Here is a 19,476-nt window from a genome sequence, read left to right as displayed (position 1 = left end):
GACTGAGTAATCGAGCATGTCCAAATTTTTGAAGTCCGAAAAATCAGTCGGCGACTGTATGCCTTTGCAACAGCACCTGTTCTTGTAGTTTTATGCGCCGCATAATTAAGCCTGCCCGGAAGTGTGTAAACTACGAAAGCAGCAAAGCTTGTCATAAGGAAGAGTGAATCATCTTACCAAGCTCTCCAAAATAATGAGCAAACTAAGACTGTAGAATTACCTGTGTAGTTTGTAAAACATGTGCAAATGCTTCTGTCTTTCATAACTTCACTTGCAGGAAAAACAGGCGAGAGGCTTGCAGTATTTCTTTTACATTGATGGTAGCTTTGTAATTAAACATGTGGCGGTAAAGTTGCAGCTAATGCACTTCAGCTTTTCGTATTCATGTGGCTATGCAATGCTTGCAGTCCTAGCCAAGGTAAACACCTTCATATGGCACACAGATTTAAGGACTATAGCACTGAATTTACTTATCTTTAAGGTACTTGGTTATCGTGCCATTTTGTTGTATTCAACATGTATGACAGACTCAATTTTGTACATATTTGCAGAAAAAGACCCTCCAGGTATCGTATTTACTTAAAATTGGCAGCACTAGTTTGTTTGAATAAGTATTAACTGATATGACTAGCAGGTAGATATGGTCTCCGTTGCATATTGAATATCATCTATAGAAATTTCATTGGTGCTTATAAAATGTGCATTATGTATCATTGCAAGAGGCACCTTTGAGAAGAAATGTTTTGTTGTGTGCGAGCAGCAGCTGTTGTTTATGGAGAGCACTGGCTTCATAGAGGCAGCGTGTCTTGCCTTCTTATGCTACTATGTGTTTAACATGACCTATGCAAAGGGAGCAGCTACAACACTTGAGTTCATTCAGAGGTGAGTTGTGCTATTTTAGTGCGCAAGCTTTTGCCTATCTATGAAGACAAATTGTTGACATCTTTAATTATGATTGATAGGAAAATGTGGGTGTCTGGAGCAGATTAACTTTTTTTATCATCACTGAGAAAGTTTATAAGAAAGATGTACACATCCTTTTTTCTCACTGGATATTGATAATAGTGCAGCATGTTACAGAAAAGTAAACCCATTTTTCAAATCCACAATTTTTGGCAAGAAAAGGAAACATTTGGACAGTTCATAAAAATGCGCTAAAGACAAAGACAAAAGAAACACATACGACAAGACTAGTGCTACTTCCATTTAACGTGTATTTCAAACGAGAATCTGTTTATGATCTGCACCTCAGGAACATCATGCACTCATAACCATACACACTAAAGATTGTGAATGAATCGGATCTTATGCACGATTGTATGGTCAATCAGTTCATGTGCCTATATACCTCAAAAGAAATGTCACTTTTTCTTGCAAAACCAAAGATGGACAGCTGATGCACTTGTCACTTGCTTTCCTTATGAAATATGCTTCAACCATTTCGTGTTGTGTTTTTGTGTATCCTTTCCGCAAGAAAGCTGTGTCTCCAAGCATGGGTGTGCATGCACACTTTTTGCAATGTTCAGCCAAGTGACTATCATGTCCTTTTCTAACATCATTATTGTGCTGTCTGGCCCTGTCATTGAAGCACTGGTTTGTCCTATATAAACACGTCCACAATCTAAGGGTGTATGATAGACAATATCTGAAGTGCATTTGGTGTAATTAGTCCAGTGATTAGTATGAAATTGGGTGCATTTCTGGTGCTTCTTGTTTTGAAGGTTACACACTGCTGACAATTTACTAAGTGCTAAATAAACCAGATTGACATTGCGTTGGTTTGCGACCTTTTTCAAGTTATCTGAAACTTTATGGAGGTATGGAATTACATGTACAGGTCTTTTGTCGCAATCTTTGGTTGGGCACTTTCATCCCAACTCGACCAAAGGAAGGGATTGTTGAAGCGTTTGGTTGTTTGAAAAGCTGGACTCTGTGGTGCTCGTTGGTTTGTCACCATGGCTTAGGGGTGTCGGAACATTCACAAGCACTAACACTTGTAAGATGTTGCAACAACTGTAGGGCAAAAGTGTTTATATCTGCAGCTAAAATCTGTTCTTGTCTACAAACTCGCAATAATTTGGGCACTTTTGATATCTGAACTAAAATCTCTCAAATGCTTGTCATCTCATCCACTGCTGCTGTTTGGATGTGGATATGTTATAGTACAAAAAGCATTTAAGGCTTGTGAATGTGAAGTCATTCAGATCTATGGTGATAAGAGATGCTCACATTACTACTGCTTTTCTTGCAGGCAAATATGTGATATTAATCCCTGCAAGGGCAGCAGATCCCAGGGCAATGCCCGCCGTTTGGCTATTCCTACAAAGGTAGTGAAGCTGGCACAGCTTCTTCGAAAGGAATGTGAATAGGAAGTGCATTTTTGGCTTCGTTTCTTATATACAAGACTGTTACATTATGAAATGTACACAGAAACAGACCACTGAATTTTCTATACCTTAATGGGAGCATTTAAGTTGGCTGTTATATACCTGCCTTGCAGCAAGTAGAAACATCTCCGAAGGATTACTGTATAGTTATTAAAATGGGTCAGACAATTATTGTCATGCATAAAAGCAAAAATTCAAGCTGTAGATTTGCAACCCCTAGAGGTGCAGTTGTGGTGCCTAAAATTACCCACTGCATTGTTCTGCTGTGGATGCCTAAATTTAATCTTGAGGCCTCAAGTACAATGCCCGCTGTACCCTATGTGTGATATTAGGAGTAAAAACCTATTGTCAACAATTTTCATAACCTCAAGCCTCATCATGGTTCTTATACAGTTGAACCCACTTATAACGATACAGGTTTCAAAAATATATTAGCTATAACAATTAGAAGCTGCTGCACCATCAACTTTTGTATGTGTTCCATGATGAAATAACCCGCTTACTACAATGCCCTGATGCCGCATTATTGGTTATAATGGTGAAGTCTGGCTGCTGGGTGCCTGTGCCGAAAGGTAGTGAAATGCGGAATCCTTGAAAAGAAAAAAAAAGAAAACGAGAAATTCGAGCTGCTGAATGGTGGCCCTGACAGCCGCCGCGCGTTCATTTTCCAGCCTTCTTCAAAATTTTCTCTCCCGTCGCCCTTCCACCCCGCTGAACACAAATGGGCTGTGCGCATATCTCTACGCCACACCACCCTCTGAAACACGCACAGACCGTGCCAACTGCGTTACTCGCAGATTGCTTGATGGCTCCTCATTTAGCGCAGTTCTGTAAACAGCTTAATCGCTCGCGTTTGTTTTTGTTGGTTGTGTCGAAATCGTTCCTGGCTGCATGATTTCCCAGCCTCGTTTGACTAGCCGCCGAAACGTAAGATGGCTAATCTGCGTGCCAATCATCATCAATGCACAATGTCGCAGGTGAAAAGAAAGTGCTCAGTTAGATCAGGAAACTAAAGGTTTCTAAATGATGAGGCGATCGTCGCGAACATGCTTGCATCGGATAGTGATGGCAATGACGGCAGCGGTGAGATCGTAGAGCAGGCTGCCTCAACGTTGTCCTTACAAGAGGCCCAGCAGATGATTCAGTTCCTCCGGTGCTTCGTTTCCACGAGGAAGTTTCCGCTTCACTACGTGGAGCACCTGGATGCCTTGGAGAAGGATGTCGGCAAGGCTGATGGACATAGGGTTTCCTCTTACAACCTAGTGAGACGCTTGTGGCAATGTTGCCTCAGCATTTCTTCTGGATTTCTCAAGCTGACAGGCTGCCGCGGCAACCTTCTCGCATATTTTAAAAGCCCCCATTTGGGGCTACCAAAACAATGCTTCAGCGGAGCTCGCATATCACTTGCCACCCATGGCCCCTCTTTACAGTTATATCAGTGCCATTCTTTAACGCTGACAGCCATGGCTGGCTACATGCGATCGGAGCACCTAGGAAGCAGTTAGGCGAGTGAACAGAACCAGCAGCCAGATGGAGCAATGGGATGGGGAGGAGCACTGGCCTCCCCTCCATTATAGTTTCCTCACAACAGCTCTGCCAACCCCTAGTTTGCTTTTTTCATGCAACCTGGTTATAACAATGGGATTTTCGTAGCACTTGAATTTTGTTTTAAGTACGTTTGACTGTAATTGTTTTATAGATTTTTTTAATGTTAACTTGTGTTACCTGAAAATTTTGCACACGTCTAGCACAATTTATTTCATAAGTCAAACCTCAACTCAGCGCTTTAATTCACCTGTTGCATTATACAAACTTTTGTATACTTATAGTGGTTCATTAATTCTTTTCAGAACCTGAATGGAACACGAGATAGCGGATGATGTGTGCAAAAAAGATTGATTGTGTGTTATGCTCTACCTGTGATTATTTAATAATCTGTTTATGTGGGAGCTCCAGGCTCGTTGGTTATGCCAGGGAAGTCCATTAGGATGGATGTGAATGGAGATAATTATGTAGTGCTCTTCAGGTGCTAGTGGTGGCAGGCATAAGGATGCCTTGTATAGACTTACTGGTTATTGTATTCACTAGGCAATGGGAATGTATATTAGCAGTAAGGCTAGAGTTGGTCAAGAAATCCGACCCAAGATGGTTAGGCATAGAAGGCCCGTTTGAAAATTATCCAACCTTATTTATTTTACAGAAGACTATATGGCACAGGTTTGCCACATCGTGTGATGTGTCTTTCAGTTGTGTTGGCTGTTGTACAGGAGCAGTTGTGTTGAGCACTGTCTTGTCCCAGTGTGATATTGAGTGAAATAAAATGGCTGGGTGAATTCAACAAAGGTACTATGTGAAATTGATGTGCAAAGCTTGGTGACAGCCAAGCAGAAAGAACTTGGAAGATCTGAACAGCTTTTTAGATGACAGTATCGTCACAAAACAGATTAAAATGGGCTAAAACTGCCTAATTAATTGATATATGTGGTTTTACGTGCCAGAACCACAATTTGATTATGAGGCACGCCGTAGTGGGGGACTCTGAAAATCTGGACCACCTGGGCTTCTTTAACATGCATCTAAATCTCGTGCATACCACTCGCTGTAAGTATGCACTATTGTTCCACTTACCTTTTTAACAAGACACTCATGCATTGAAGCACAAAAGTAACTGGAATGCCCATGTATTTCATCCCATACTATCGGTAATATCTCGAAACTAGTGTATTCCAAGCAATTCATTACAAGTGGATATGTCTTGCAATCTCACGGGCTACAATTTATAAATTGTAATACCTACTGAAAATAATTAGGAACTTAATTCGCAATTTTTGTTAATTAGTTATCTGTTCCAATTTCTTGTGCTAGTAATGTTTGCCTCTATCAGACACAGGTGATCTTTAAAAAAATAAGTAAAGCTTAAAAACGATTATCCCTTAAACAAAAGTTCAAAGGATGAGACAAACGAAAAAATATGCATCCACTCACCCACTAACTGTGAAAGGGGAAGCACTGAGCGCCATGAAATGGAAAAGTGAAACGTGGAGCTTTATGACACCATCAGCAAATAACATGTTATCCATCGCTTCACTTTAGGGACGGGCAACACTTTGTGTCATAATGACGCTCCACTTTCCACTTTGTTGATTTCATACTGCTCAGTGATTCTACTTTCCATGTTTGTCTGCAGTTGGATACATGTGTATTCTTTTTTTCCTTTATCTTATCCTTTGATCTTGTTTTAAATTAAACCTGTAGTGGCATGCGAAGCCTTTCTTTTTTTTTTTGCTCCTCTAACCTCCATTTATCATTAGAAAGCTCACCAGCATGCAGATATTTTCACATACTGGTTGACATATTTGGTTTCCTTGTGATACATTCTGGGAATATGCAGGTTATATGAAGTGTTAGGGGGCTGTGTGGCGTGACTAACATGAAGTGGTGGTGCGTATCTTCCAAGAGATTGTTGCCGTAGGCTAGCGGTATGGCATAACACAGCACCAACAATCGGAACAATTCGCTCATGAGACCTAAATAAAAATATTTTTTTGTTCATTACTGTATATAATGGAAGGCATTTATGTTGCAAGAAAAAAAAGAAGCGGTTGTTCAGGAACTAAGGTGCATTCAGACTGTTAAATCTTAAGCTTACAGCTCTGGATGATACTGCTAAATGCCCCACTCAGAACTTTCTATAATTCTTGCTGCTAGTAAAATAAGATAGCATATGAGCTTAGACTTGTTAGAAAAATGCCTAATTTTTATGTTGAAGTGAGACAGAGGTTCACAGTAAGATGGACGTTTAAAATGATCAACAGTCAATTGAAGTTCAGTAATGTGAAAAGTTCGGCTAGTTGTTGATTAATCATCATACCTTGGTGGTGAAGCAGTGCACTGACAAGGACAAGGCGAAGACACAAGTGTCACGATTTGTCGTGTATTCTTATGTGTCGTCACCTTGTCTTTGTCAATTTGCTTCTTCGCCGCCAAGGTATGATGATAGTCAAATGAATATAAGCAGCAATAAACCTTTCACAATTTTACGTCTGGTTAGACAAGCACTCATAGTTGGTTGTCTGAATTTAATTTTTCACAGGCTGTTCACTGTTATATTAATATTACACACAGTTTAATTTTGATGTATTAATTTATTTAATATTTGGTTCAGTCTCTGTTTCTATTTTTTTCCATTGACTTTTGATATGTGTATTCATGTCTTTGTCTTCATTTGCCCTGCTCTTTATTGAAGACATCTTGACATAGTCTTTTCCCCCAGTTTTTACAATGATTGTTTTTATATTATATGCACCAGCTTTTCCTCCTCCCCAGTGAGGTTGTGAGTGAGCTTGCATACATAAAGATGCTGCCAAGTAAGTCATTGCTGCCCTGAAGACAAGTACTGTTGTCAAAATGTTGGCTACAGCAACATCCCTTGACTCAACAATGCTGATCCATGGTCGTGCTTCCCCAACACATAAGTTACCACGTTGTGTTCTGTGATTATCCTTTTGTGCCACTTTCCCTCGGATGAAAGTTCACCAACAATCCTACTTATTTCGCCTACGGCAGCAAGCTTAGTGTGGCCGGATGTGCAAGGTCAAGTATACTTCCACCTAGAGAGGGTGTAGGACAAACACTTGACGAGAATAAAGTTGCTTCTGCTTACTAAGGAACTTGTCGACTGATTTTTTTCACTTTGTGTGTTTTATTCATATCGCAAAATGAGCAATGTAAGACCTTTTCAGCTGTTCTGTAAATTGAACCCTTACAATTTATTGTTTCACAGAGCGCAGTCATTTTTGTAGAATGTAAACATACATCAGTTTGCTGGCATGACAATTTTCCTCAATGGAGACCTGCTGCTGCTGTGATGAGACACCTTCACAAAACTTGCGTTATAGCTTACGCACATTCTACGAAATCGCATATGGTCTGTAAAACATAAAATGGTAAGGATTCAATTTACAGAATGTTTCTTTTCCAGGTATAAGAAGCAGCTGTATTCTTACGGTCGGTTCGTTTAGTACAGATTTAGCACACACAGTCGCCTGTTTCTTTTTTTTTCAATATGGAAAGTACGTTCATTTTAATGGTTACTCCGTTTAATACAGATTTACCATACAGGCTTGCCTGTCTCTTGAGAACGGGAAGTATCTGTATTTCAACGGTTGGTCCGTTTAGTAGAGATTCAGCACACAGAGTCGCTTGTTTTCTCAATACGGAAAGTACCTGTATTTTAACGGTTACCCCGTTTACTACAGATTTGCCATAGAGGCTTGCCTGTTTTTTGAGAACGGGAAGTATCTGTAGTTTAACGGTTGGCCCGTTTAGTACAGATTTAGCACACAGAGTCATCCGTTTTCTAAATACAGAAAGTATCTGTATTTTAACGGTTTGGCCGTATAACTCATTTAGCATACAGACTCTTCCGTTTCCTGAATACGAAAGCACCCGTATCTTCATTACGATTTCTATTTTACAGCTGTCCGTTCCACAGAAATTACCGTTCTTTAATTACGGAAGAGTGTTCGGTCACAAATTACCAGCAAATTTTCTGTAAACCAAGGCTATTTTTTTTACAGTGTTGCTTTCTTTCATGCCGTGATGTCAATTTCCGATGCGTGCAATGAGGCGAGTGGTTTGGTGCACATGATTACCTAATTGCTTGAGTATCTCCGTGTTTCTGCCGTTTTGTTGGATGCGTAAGCCAAGGATACGAATGCTAGGTACAGCAGGTATGCGTTGCTGGTGCACGTGGAGTTCTATCTCGGGCGGGTGAGGGTCTGGACGTCGACCTCCCCAATTAGGCTTGTACAGAAGGAGCTCCGATTTCTGTGGGGAGCACGCCAGGCCGCGCGGTTCTACGTATGCAACGACCTCTTTGATGGCTTGCTGCAGAGTGTCTTGGATGTCCCCGTCGCTGCCCCCGGTGACCCACAGGGTGATATCGTCTGCGTAGAGGCCATGCTAGAGGTTGGGGATGCTAGCTAATGCAGGCGGTAGTCCGAGCAAGGCCACATTGAACAGAAAAGGGGATAGAACCGATCCTTGCGGCGTGCCTTTGCTGCCGAAGTGAATAATTGGCGACTGCAACCCTCCGATGGTAATGCTGGCCGTGTGACCTGTAAGAAAATTCTTCACGTAGTTATGTGCTCGATGTCTGACCTGGAGTTGTGCCAGTTGGTTCAGTATGGCCTCATGCGTGACGTTATCGAACGCCTTGGTTAGGTCTAGTCCCAAGATGGCTTTGGTGTCCAGCCTGGAGCTTTTGTCGCCATCGATAATTTGGTGCTTGAGCTGAATCATGATATCTTGAGCAGAAAGTTTCGGGCGGAAGCCAACCATGGTATTGGGGAAGAGGTCGTTGTCACTCATATGTCTGTGTAAGCGTGTGAGGATGACGTTTTCGAGGACCTTTCCGATTCCAGAAGTGAAGGAGATAGAGCGGAGGTTTTCGAGTAGGAGGCACTTCCCGGGTTTGGGAGTCATAATAATTTTGGCTTCTTTCCATTGTGAGGGGAGGTTTCCAGTTTCCCAGTACGCGTTAAAATAAGCTGTGAGGGCTAGTATAGAATCCTCATCTAGGTTGCGAAGCATTTTATTAGTAATGCCATCAGGTCCCGGGGCCGAGTTAGGGCGGAGTGCGAGAATGGTTTCCCGTACTTCTGCTGCTTGTATGGGCGCGTCGAGGTGGTCGTTAGCGGTGCCTGTGTATGCTGGAGCGGGTGTAGTAGGTTGAGGTCCTATGTATCGGTCTATCAGCTCTTGAAGAACTTGTGCGTCCGTGCCCGGATGGGTGTGAACAATTTTTTGCAAGTTGTGCTGTTATGTGTTCTTGCTGTTGGCTGGATCGAGGAGGTAACGGAGGATATTCCACGTTTTGGGCAGGTTTGGTTGCCACTCCATGCTGTCGCATGTGCTGTGCCAATTTCGACGAGTAAGCTGTCGTGCGTAGTCTTCGATGTGAAGGGTGAGAGTACTAATACGTTTCCTGAGCGTTCGGTTGAGCTTGTTGTGTTTGTATCTGCGTTGCAGACTGGCGAGGGCTTCCCACATATGCTATCTGCCTTCTGCAGATTGGCTTCCTTAGGCACCAATTTAGTGGCTTCGCTCGCGTCTTGCAGCAAGGATGTGACCCAATCTTCGAAAGGGGGTTGGGTACCCGAGAAAGAGGTAAGGGCTCTGGCCTGCCGGAAAGCGTCCCAGTTCGTTATGCGGAGTTGACGGCGCTTAGGCTTTCGCAGGCCCACTCGAACTGTTCTTTGGATTAAATAGTGATCGTTGCCCAAGTTGTCTTGCGTGTTGATCCAGTCTGCTTGTGGAATTCGTTTTGCGAATGTTAAGCCCGGAGTAGTGTCTCTGCTAACGCTGTTTCCCATACGAGTGGGACAAGTTGGATGCGTGACAAGAGTAAGACCTAGATTGTGTCCGTCAAGTCACAGTTGTCTTCCCTTTCGGTGGTCCATTGGGTATTCCCATGCCACCGCAGGGGCGTTTAGGTCCCCTACGATGAGCAGGGGGGCTCCTCTAGCTACTTGATCTGCTTTGGTGAAAAATCGTAGAAACATATGTTGTTTGGGGCTGCTGTACACATTGAGGATGAAGAGACTCTGTTGCTTGCGCCTTGCAGACGGGTTGATCTCCAGGAAAATGTGGACTGCTGTATCAAAGCCTGTGTGACGCTGTATAACCGGAATGTTTCGCTTAACTAGTGTGGTTACTTGGGGCCTGCGGTTATCATCGCAAACTGCGGTGTATGCCGCGTATCCCGACAGCTTAGCCGATACTCCGGTCTCTTGTAATGCGATAACATCGGGGGAAGTATGTGGTGCGAGAGAGGTAATATATTGCTCTAAGTGTGCTCGCTTTCACCGGAAGCCCCGGCAGTTCCACTGCCAAATGCAGTAGGTAGCACGTTCTGGATTACTCGCAGCCATCTTTGTCGGGACGCGAGTACGGCTTCTTTGGGGAACCTGCTTCGGGACGGAGTAGGGTGTTTTCCAATTCTGTCAAACGGGTGTTGTGACTTTGAGCCAGAGTCGCGACTATGTCTTGAAACACTTTGCGCGTGTCGTCCATGTTTTCCTATCGCTGTTGTTCTCTTGCCGCAAAGGCTTGCTCAATTCTGGGCAGTAGTAACGTGTCTAGTTTCACAGTATGGAGGTTGTCCATTGCGCGTTCGAGAGCCTTTGCAATGGAGGCGTCGAACAATATGGCAAGCTTACAGTCTATTACTTCGTTTTGGTTGCGTTCCATCCGCTGTTGCAGCTCAGTGAGGGCCTCACAGTTGACATTTCCTTCTGAAGTGTATGCTGGTGTTGCTGCTGTTGAGATTAGTTCGAGAGCTTTGCGCTTGTGTGACTGACGCACGTTCGGCAGCTAGACTGAAATGTAGTAGCGTATTAAGTGTCGCAAATAATGCCAAAACGTTACTGGCAGTATCTGCAGCCTGGATCGAGCAGCCAAGTCCCAAGGCAAACATGGAAGTACGCGTCAAAAAGAACCAAACTTGCCACCGCTACTACTCAGGTACGTGTGTATGCGTTGGAAGCTTCATCAACTTTATTAGAATTCATTGGAGTACAAACACCAAATTTAAGAGTGCATAACAAGCAGCATAGCTATGCGACATGCTACAAAAACGACAGACCAAGCGCCGTCCTTAAAGCCGGCACAACTATCGGAAAAATTACGTGTGGCTCACGTAACATTTTCGGTGCTGTGCAACTGCTTCCATCGATTATATAAAGCCCGTTTATTGACTGGTGAAGCACGCAAGAGTGCAGCGCTGCACTGTTGAGGTCGAGCTTAAATCCCGGCCACGGCGGCCGCATTTCGATGTAAGCGGCACGCGCAAATGATTGTATACCTAAGTTTAGGTACACGTTACTCCCCCACTGTGGCATGGCTCATAATCATATCTTGGGTTGTGCACATAAAACCCCAGGATTTATTTTGTTTAACGTTGCCGGAACACGGTGAGCGGGTTCGCTGAAGGTGCACAAGGTATTCACCATTCCTGGAGCTGAAAACTTATGACATTCCTTTCAATAAGAAGCTAATTACCGACCATTTCCAGAATCGAATATAAATAATTTTTTTTAATCGGGCGCAGCCGACTGCGCATGTTATTGATATTGCAATACATAAGCTTTACCTTCCACAATTTAGTGAGTGCGTGACAACATTCCTCAAAGCTTCATTGCAAGAAGCATTTCCATATAGAACACCTGAGTTTCAAATAACGTCACTGTGATAATATTCCATTTTTCATTTGATCCATGTTGTTTCAGAATATGCCAGCCAACCAGCACAGCCCTCCCATGCATGAAACTTGTGGCATTTGTACTTAAGACCACAGTGTTGATTCAAGGCAAAACAGCTCCAGCCTTGCAGGAATATGTGCTGGTACGAATACGAGTGAAACTGCCATTTTGTGTAAGAAAAAGAAACTAGCCAAGCTACAAGTGAAACAGATGTTCTTTATGATTATGGTGCAACAAGCTTCAGTGGCAGTAAACTCAATTTTGTTTTTGAGTTGAGCTCCGATGGTGATCCTGTTCAAGAAACAGATGAAATGGGCAGTAATAATGGAGGAAGTGCGCAGATGCATGATGCTTAAGGAAGTGGGAGTCAAGTTGCATGAGATGATTCCGTTAAGTATTTCGGAAAACTCGGACAGGAAACCCTACCTTATCAGGACACAACAAAAGCACAAGCTTTCCTGCTTGTGCTTAATACATTGTCACTGCAGGACTGAAATGGGCACAAGTTCCAGGACTTCTAATTCGATCAATGCCCTGTTTGGGGAGAAAGTTGTGCCATGCACTACCTACTCCCTGAAAAATCTGTGGAAGAGCAAGAAAGAAGCGTTAAGGGTGCGCTTCTATTGTCAAGCCTTCCATATATACCACGGAATATCTTACAATGCCAAAAGCAAGCCCAGTGTCACCTGTGATTCATGTGGTGCAGAAAAGAGGCTTCAAGAGTCAATGAGTTGTGGGAATTTCTTTTTGATGTTTAACTTGAAACAGCAGTTGCTTGAACTCATAAAGGATGTTGGCAGACCTATCCACACTAACTTACAGAAACTGTCATCAGGGCCTCTAGTGCCAGGCGCTTTTTCTGGCATCACCGATGGAAGTTTGTACCGTAGTGTATGAAAGCAGGTAAACATGGCATGGAGTGACATCACAATGGCCTTCAACAATGATGGGGCACGTGTGTTCGATTTCAGCAAGAACACAATTTGGCCAGTTCAAGTAATGAAAAATGAGCCGCCAGTTTTGATGCGGCGGCAACATGTGCTCATCTCAGGGCCATGGTTTTCAAGGACTCACCCACCAATGCACTCTTGATGAAGCAGTTTGTTGAAGAATTCACGAATGTTGGAACTCTAGCATGGTCTCTTCCTGAGGTGGTATGAACATGCTGCGTCAGCATGTCCGCGTTGGTGAATAACGGCTGTTGTGACCATAGGCTATAATTGACAGAAGTGTAATGTTAGTGCACACGTGAGTTACAAGCAAGGCGCTTTAGCTAGTGTGGCAATGATTGCTTATGTGGACTTGTATAAACATTCTCTTTTTTTGCTTTACACATTATCGTCACCTTGTACTTTATATAATTTATTGCATTATTACAAATATTATTAAATACATAGGAAAGTTTCCGCTTGCCAGATTTGATCACAGAACCTCGAGCACAGTAGTAGGATATTTAAACCACTACGCCACTGATATGCCCTTCGGCAAGCCCCATAGAACACCCGCGGGGATTTTATTGGGCAAGCAAGCATGCTGAGACACTTGATGAATTTAAATTTGGCCGTCCATCTCTGGAACAACGGAGTGACAACTGTGTAAAAGTTCTCAACCGCGGACTCGGCTAGCTAGCCACACACTTGGTTAAAAAACTAGCTCTGCTCGACAACGACCTGCGAATGTACCACTGTGAACCAGAAACACGCGATACAAAGTAATGCACAGGCGTACACTAACCCCCAGCGGCTCCCACGCGATAAGGGTGCCTGCGAACTTGGGGGAGCAAACAGACACACAACCTTCGCCTTTGAAACGCAATTTTACTCTCTTTATGACACAGGCTACTGTACATCGCCGGGGTCATAAGACGCGGGGCTCGAGGCGGAGGGGCGATTCCTGCGATCAGCAAACGGGGTCGAATCGGAGGTGGCAGCGAGGCTGCAGGCATGCAGCCTACCACTTGCGGGTCTGTCTCAATGTTTTCGAGGCACCTCGGTTTCTGAAAAAAAAAACGGGTCCTGGTAGTGATGGCGCCGTGTTCGTTGCTTACACTCGAACATCCTGCGTGATCTCGTCCCGAGAGAGTCCCATCAGTCTGACTCGCTTCCGCACTCGCTGTCCGACGCCAATTTAAATTGTTTCATCTGGCTTGCATGGGCGCTCGTGACGTAGTCTGGCCACGTCGATCCCTTCGATATTCATAGGTTCGAGATGCGGTATGTGTCTGCAGGCGGCACCTCTGTAACAATGTAAGGACCTCTGTGTTTAGGTTGTCTTTCATGGGCTGTCCTGTGTCCTTAGGTGTTGTGGTTATGGAGGCGAAGGTAGTCGACCACCCTCTTTTATGTGCCATCCTTTCTTCCACGTGAGAACAGGGTTGCTGTACTCGGAAGTACTATTACAGATTAATCTATATGGTATCAACTCACCAGCTATCGCTTGCCATGCCCGCCTCTGGTAATAGGAGCTACGGTATGCTGGCTGGTAAACCGGCTTGCTTAGAGGGAGCTCAACGATTTTCTTCTCAGCGATGCCGGTGCACCCCAATTCTTCGATTCGCAGTGCGCAACAGTTATTATCAATCAATCAATCAATCAATCAATCAAATGTTTTATTTCCAACAAACTTGTTGGGGGTCCTCCAGGCGAAAAGCTGCGACATACAGCTTGAATGTGCCTGAAGGCCCTCACATGGCAGCAGTACAAATACAAATACAATATACAAATACAATACAACGTATTGTTACAAATACAATGGGTTACATTTAGAATAATTACAAAGATCACATTTCAAAAATTTCTTTACAAAAATATTCTCTTAGCTGTTTTCGAGTCAAGGTATTTGTCATAACAATTTATTTCCCAAATTTATTTAACAGTGAAGGTAGCGTGTGTCTTACCGACTGCATGAGGTAATTTGTCCGCCTGTACGGTACTAACCACCTGTCTTTGCTGCGGGTACGCGCCTCAGTTCTGTCATATTCAAGTCATGACGTATTTTTTAAAAATATTTGAAACTTTTCGGAGCCGAAGCAAAAAGAATACAGTAGCTTGTATTCGTAAATGTTAGTTACTTGTATTATCTTATAACTTTCAAAAAGTTGCGCAGTAGAATGGAAATAAGGTACATTCGCCACATGTCGAAGTGCTCGTTTTTGAAGTAGAAGAAGTGCATGAAGATTACGTTTCGTGGTGGTAGCCCATACAAGCGCACAATAATTCAGATGCGATTGAAACAAGGCATAATATATGTACAACTTTACTTTCTCTGGAAAAAAATGACGGCAACGGAACAATGGACCTGCGGCAGATGACAATGATTTCATAATTTGTTCAATGTGATATGTCCAGTTCATATCTTCTGACAGCGTCACGCCCAATACTTTGTATTTGGTTACAATCTCAATGGGGGCTCCATCCAACAATAATTCTTCATTTAAATAAGACTGCCTGCCTCTTGCCTTGAACAATATGGCCTTTGATTTGGAGCTATTAATTGTTAGAGCGTTATCACGAGACCAACTCGACAATTTAGAAAGGATGCTGCGAGATCTTTGTAACAGATCATCAAGATCATTGCCAGAGACAAACAGGCTCGTATCGTCAGCGTATAATACAATGAATGTGTCACATACTATTTCAGCAATATCGTTTACATAGATATTAAACAAAATCGGGCCTAAAACGCTGCCCTGGGGCACCCCTGATTTAATTTCCCTATATGAAGGGCAGTATTTTTCGATAGCAACGCACTGCGTCCGCCCAGACAGATAAGATTGAAAGAGCTGATTTGCCACGCCACGGTTACCATATCCTTCTAGTTTACTTATTAAAATTTGTTGACTTAAACGATCAAATGCATTGCTATAATCAATAAATATACCCAATGTCAGTTTTCCCGCATCAATATTATTAATTATTAGTTCTTTTTGGCGTAACAAAGCTGTTTCGGTTGACCTGCCCGAGCGGAATCCGTGTTGACATTCACAAATAATGTCATTCTTCGCAAATAAATTGTTATTGCGAGCAGAAATCAATTTTTCTAAACCCTTAGAAAAGGCGGATAAAATGGAAATAGGCCTATAATTCCCCAGGTCATTTAGGTTCCCACCTTTGAAAACAACTGACACCCTTGCTTTCTTCATACTTGTTGAAAAATGTCCCGATTCCATAACAAGGTTAAACACAAATGCGAGATGAACTGCGATGACATCGATTACAAATTTTATAGGTCTGATTTGAATGCCGTCTGCATCGACAGCATTGCTGTTTTTTAAGCCCAAAAATATACGACAAATTTCGGCACCGTCAGTCGGCTCGAGAAAAATACTGTGTGTACATCTTTCAACAGTAGTACCACTGACCGTGTTATTTGATGATGCCGTCATGTTCACAAAGTGTTCATTGAAACGTTCGGTTAAGAGGATTCCGGACACCTTTTCATTATTCACGGTTATCTCACGCAAACTGCGATTCACAATCCCCTGTCAGATTGCATCATTGATAATTGTCCAAGTCTTTTCTGGATTTTTACTCTGCACGGCTGCAAAAAGGCTTTCGTAATAGAGTGTTTTAGCTTTTCGCAGTTCTTTATTTAGTGTATTCCTTAACTTCCTAAATGCAACGAGATCACTTTGCTGACGCGTACGCAGAAATTTATTGAACATCCTATTTTTTTTGTTAATCATTCTAACATGCTGTGGCTGTTCTAATGCGTTTTTTTACCTTTCCTGTTTTAAGCGGGAAAGACAAATTGTATAGGCGACTGAATATGGACAGAAATTCATCGTACGCTTGACTAGCATCTTTATTGTTGTAAAGAGAAGACCAGTCTGTGCGCAAAGCAAGTGCGCGAAAGTGTTCCATATTTTCGCCTGACAAGCATCTGTAGCTGAACGTGGTATCAGGTAAAGTTCTTTCGTGGATATAAAATGAGCATATTATGAATATCGGACAATGATCACTGATATCATAGCTGATAGTCCCGGCTGTGTAAATCTCTGCACCAGCGTTAACAATGAAATTGTCGAGACCTGATTGACAAGATGGTGTCACGCGAGTAGGTGTCGTAATAACGCTGCAGAAACCGGAAGAATTGATTACATTAGTTAATGCACGAGTTGGAGCGCTTTCATCAAGCACGTTAATGTTGAAGCCACCACCAAGAAGCACTTTGTAATTGTGAAAAGTAGCATGCTCTAATAGCTTTTCAGTAAATTCTAAGAAATTAGATATATTACCAGTAGGTGGTCGGTACATCACAACAAACAGGTTATTGTCAGATTTAACGCTTAGCACTTCGTAATGTGGCGTGACACAGGTGAATTCCTCAAGCACATCACACTGTATGCCGCGCTTGACATGCAATGCTACACCGCCCCCACGTTTATCGGTGCGATTTATAAAGAAATGTCTGTAACCATCTATGATTAGCATTTCACTGTGTTCCTGATACCACGTTTCAGAGAACATGATCATGTCAAATGGAAAAGTAAACTCGGCTAGAAACATAGTATGTCGTGCTTATGGGCAAGTGAACGCGCATTCGCGTGAAGCGCGGAAATGTTTTTTGCGTCTGCGGGCAGAGCAATTTCGCTTGGAAAGCTATACTCACGATACATCGTGTAGTCAAAAGAGAGCAAGGTTGAACTTCTTTAGACGCTGCAATTTAGGCGATCTTTTGAAGGTCAGTCTCTGAGGCAATGTGGACAACACTACTGGCTTCAGTCTCGCGTGCAAGTACTTTCCCATTTCGCGTCCAGACAAAGCGCCACTGACATTCGCGCTTTCTTGCTAATGCCAGCGAAAGAAGACGTTTCAAGGTCGGACAGAGGTGCTCATTAATAAATACTCTGGTGCCATCAGGAATTCCAACCAGATTGTTTCGCAACCTAGCCTTCCGCGCTTTTTCAAGAACACTGTCCCTCTTCTGTTTGCTCTTAAACTGGACAACTATATTAGATTTTCGAGCTTCTCGGGTGGGCACACCGTGACAGACTTCAATGTCAGAAGAAGTTATGGGCTCGGCTAGCGCATCACCAATTTTCCCAACTAGTTCAGTAACGTGTTCATTGTCCTGTTGCACAAGTCCCTTAATTTCTATATTGGACCTGCGCGAGTATTGCTCCGATTGAACAACCCTCTTCTGAAGTTGTTGAATAACGTTTTCATTTTCCATGCACCTAGCATATAACTTTTCATCGCCTTTCTATGCTTGTTATGCTTGTTAAGCAACGTGGAGGGGAGTGTTTTCTCCTCGCCATAGACGATCGAGCCTACATTATTATTGTCTCGGTTTATCACTTGCAGCGCATGGGCCTCCTCACTGGCGGTCCATAAAACTTGCTTTATGTGCAACTTTACATTGCTGTACTCCACAACAAGGACGCTGAAAACAGCAGGTGCATAAAGAGAAGGCCTTCCCAATACAGTGTTGCGAAAGCCTCAATGATTTCGCAACACTTGACGACTTCTTTCGGTCTTTCCAATTCTGCGACAATACCTGTCAGCCCGTGTTCTTGCCTTTCGTTCAGCAAATCGGCACATCCACCAGCGCAGACCAGGAGCAGATCAGGCAAGTCTATCACGTCAGTGCCAATGATGACGTCCGGTCCAACAAAGGTCTCGTAGAAGTGGACGGCAGGAAGTGCAACGTCATCAACGCGCACCATTAAATCTAGTTCGCTGATGGATGGCTGCTTTCTACCGAATCCGCGTATGGCCGCTCCTGGAGGCGCCGTAAGCTCCCTGTTCAGCTGCACTGCAAGCGTCAGCTTCATCAAGCTTACATCGGAGCCCGTATCAAGACGGGCTATCATCCGTTCGCCATCAATACAACTGCTTTCGTACACGTTTTTGAAGACGTGAGCCGTACAGTGTTAGTCGACACATCTGAGCAGCCCTGATCTGGCCACAATTTCACGCTGTGCCCATAACAGTTACATTTCATGCAATGAAGTGGGCGCCGTGGCTCAGGACACTGACTCGACGTGTGGCCCGCTTGTTGGCAGTTGTAGCAACGTACCCTAACCACTCGGCGCCCTCCTTCTTGCACGGTACTGTTGAGTACTGCATCGTCTGCATATGTTGACGCAGGAATTGGCTGATGGCCACTACTCCATCGGCTTTGGCTGTCGAACTGTTGTGCCGATGGAAATTGTCTTTCGCGGCTTCCTTTAAAGTTTTCAGGGGTTCTCATAGCTTGAAGTAATTCGTCCGCACTCTTATAGCTTCTGTCTCGTAATGCGAAACTCATCTCAGTCAACCAGAGACATCTGATAATCTCGACAATTGTATCTGGCAGAGTTAGCTTCCCCCTGGCACACATTCTTTTTCCTTTTCTCGTACGTACTTCGTCACATCCTCGTCAGGGCTCTGAACTCATTCGGCCATTCTCCTCCATAAGTCCGGAAGGGTTTTTCTGGACAACAATCTTCTGCAGCTGGGCCAAAGTTCGCCCTGGAACCGGCACTGTGTCCACCTACGAAGCTGGCAACATCAAGAGCCGTCTCCCGACTGTTTCCTGAAGGAGAACGTGCAAGGTGTGTTTCTGAATGTGTATACGCTATTGCGAAGGCAAAAACTGCATGTGTGAGTCCTAACCGGCTCAACCTAGTGGCAGGAGACTTGGCTTCTAGAGGTTTACGTGTTCTTAGCGCCGATAAAAAAGGATGTTTTGTTGTTCTACCTGATGGTATGTTTCGCCAAAAAACTTGTGAAGCTATGGATGAAAATTTCAAGAGAATAGATGTTAAACTTACCGAAGAAAAACAGCGTGCTATTGGATTACTTCGTTCCCTCAGTTTATAAAGCATATGCGCCTCAGTCGAA

At 43.5% G+C, this 19,476-nt stretch overlaps 1 protein-coding gene and 1 long non-coding RNA gene across 2 annotated transcripts in view; one reads left to right on the top strand and one right to left on the bottom strand.

The window, feature by feature from the left end:
* The window catches only part of LOC135920155 (uncharacterized), a 173,385-nt gene that overhangs the window by 88,262 nt on the left and 65,647 nt on the right, over window positions 1–19,476 (bottom strand). The window lies entirely within an intron of this gene.
* LOC139047140 (uncharacterized) lies at window positions 733–4,251 on the top strand. Its single transcript, XR_011507066.1, has 3 exons — window positions 733–882; window positions 2,252–2,361; window positions 4,238–4,251. It is a non-coding gene; the product is annotated as an uncharacterized lncRNA (long non-coding RNA).

This window comes from Dermacentor albipictus, chromosome 6, assembly GCF_038994185.2.
Source record: "Dermacentor albipictus isolate Rhodes 1998 colony chromosome 6, USDA_Dalb.pri_finalv2, whole genome shotgun sequence".
In the NCBI taxonomy this organism is placed as follows: Eukaryota; Metazoa; Arthropoda; class Arachnida; order Ixodida; family Ixodidae; genus Dermacentor; species Dermacentor albipictus.
The sequence above is the reverse complement of the archived record's forward strand: the minus strand, read 5'-3'. Positions and strand labels throughout refer to the sequence as shown.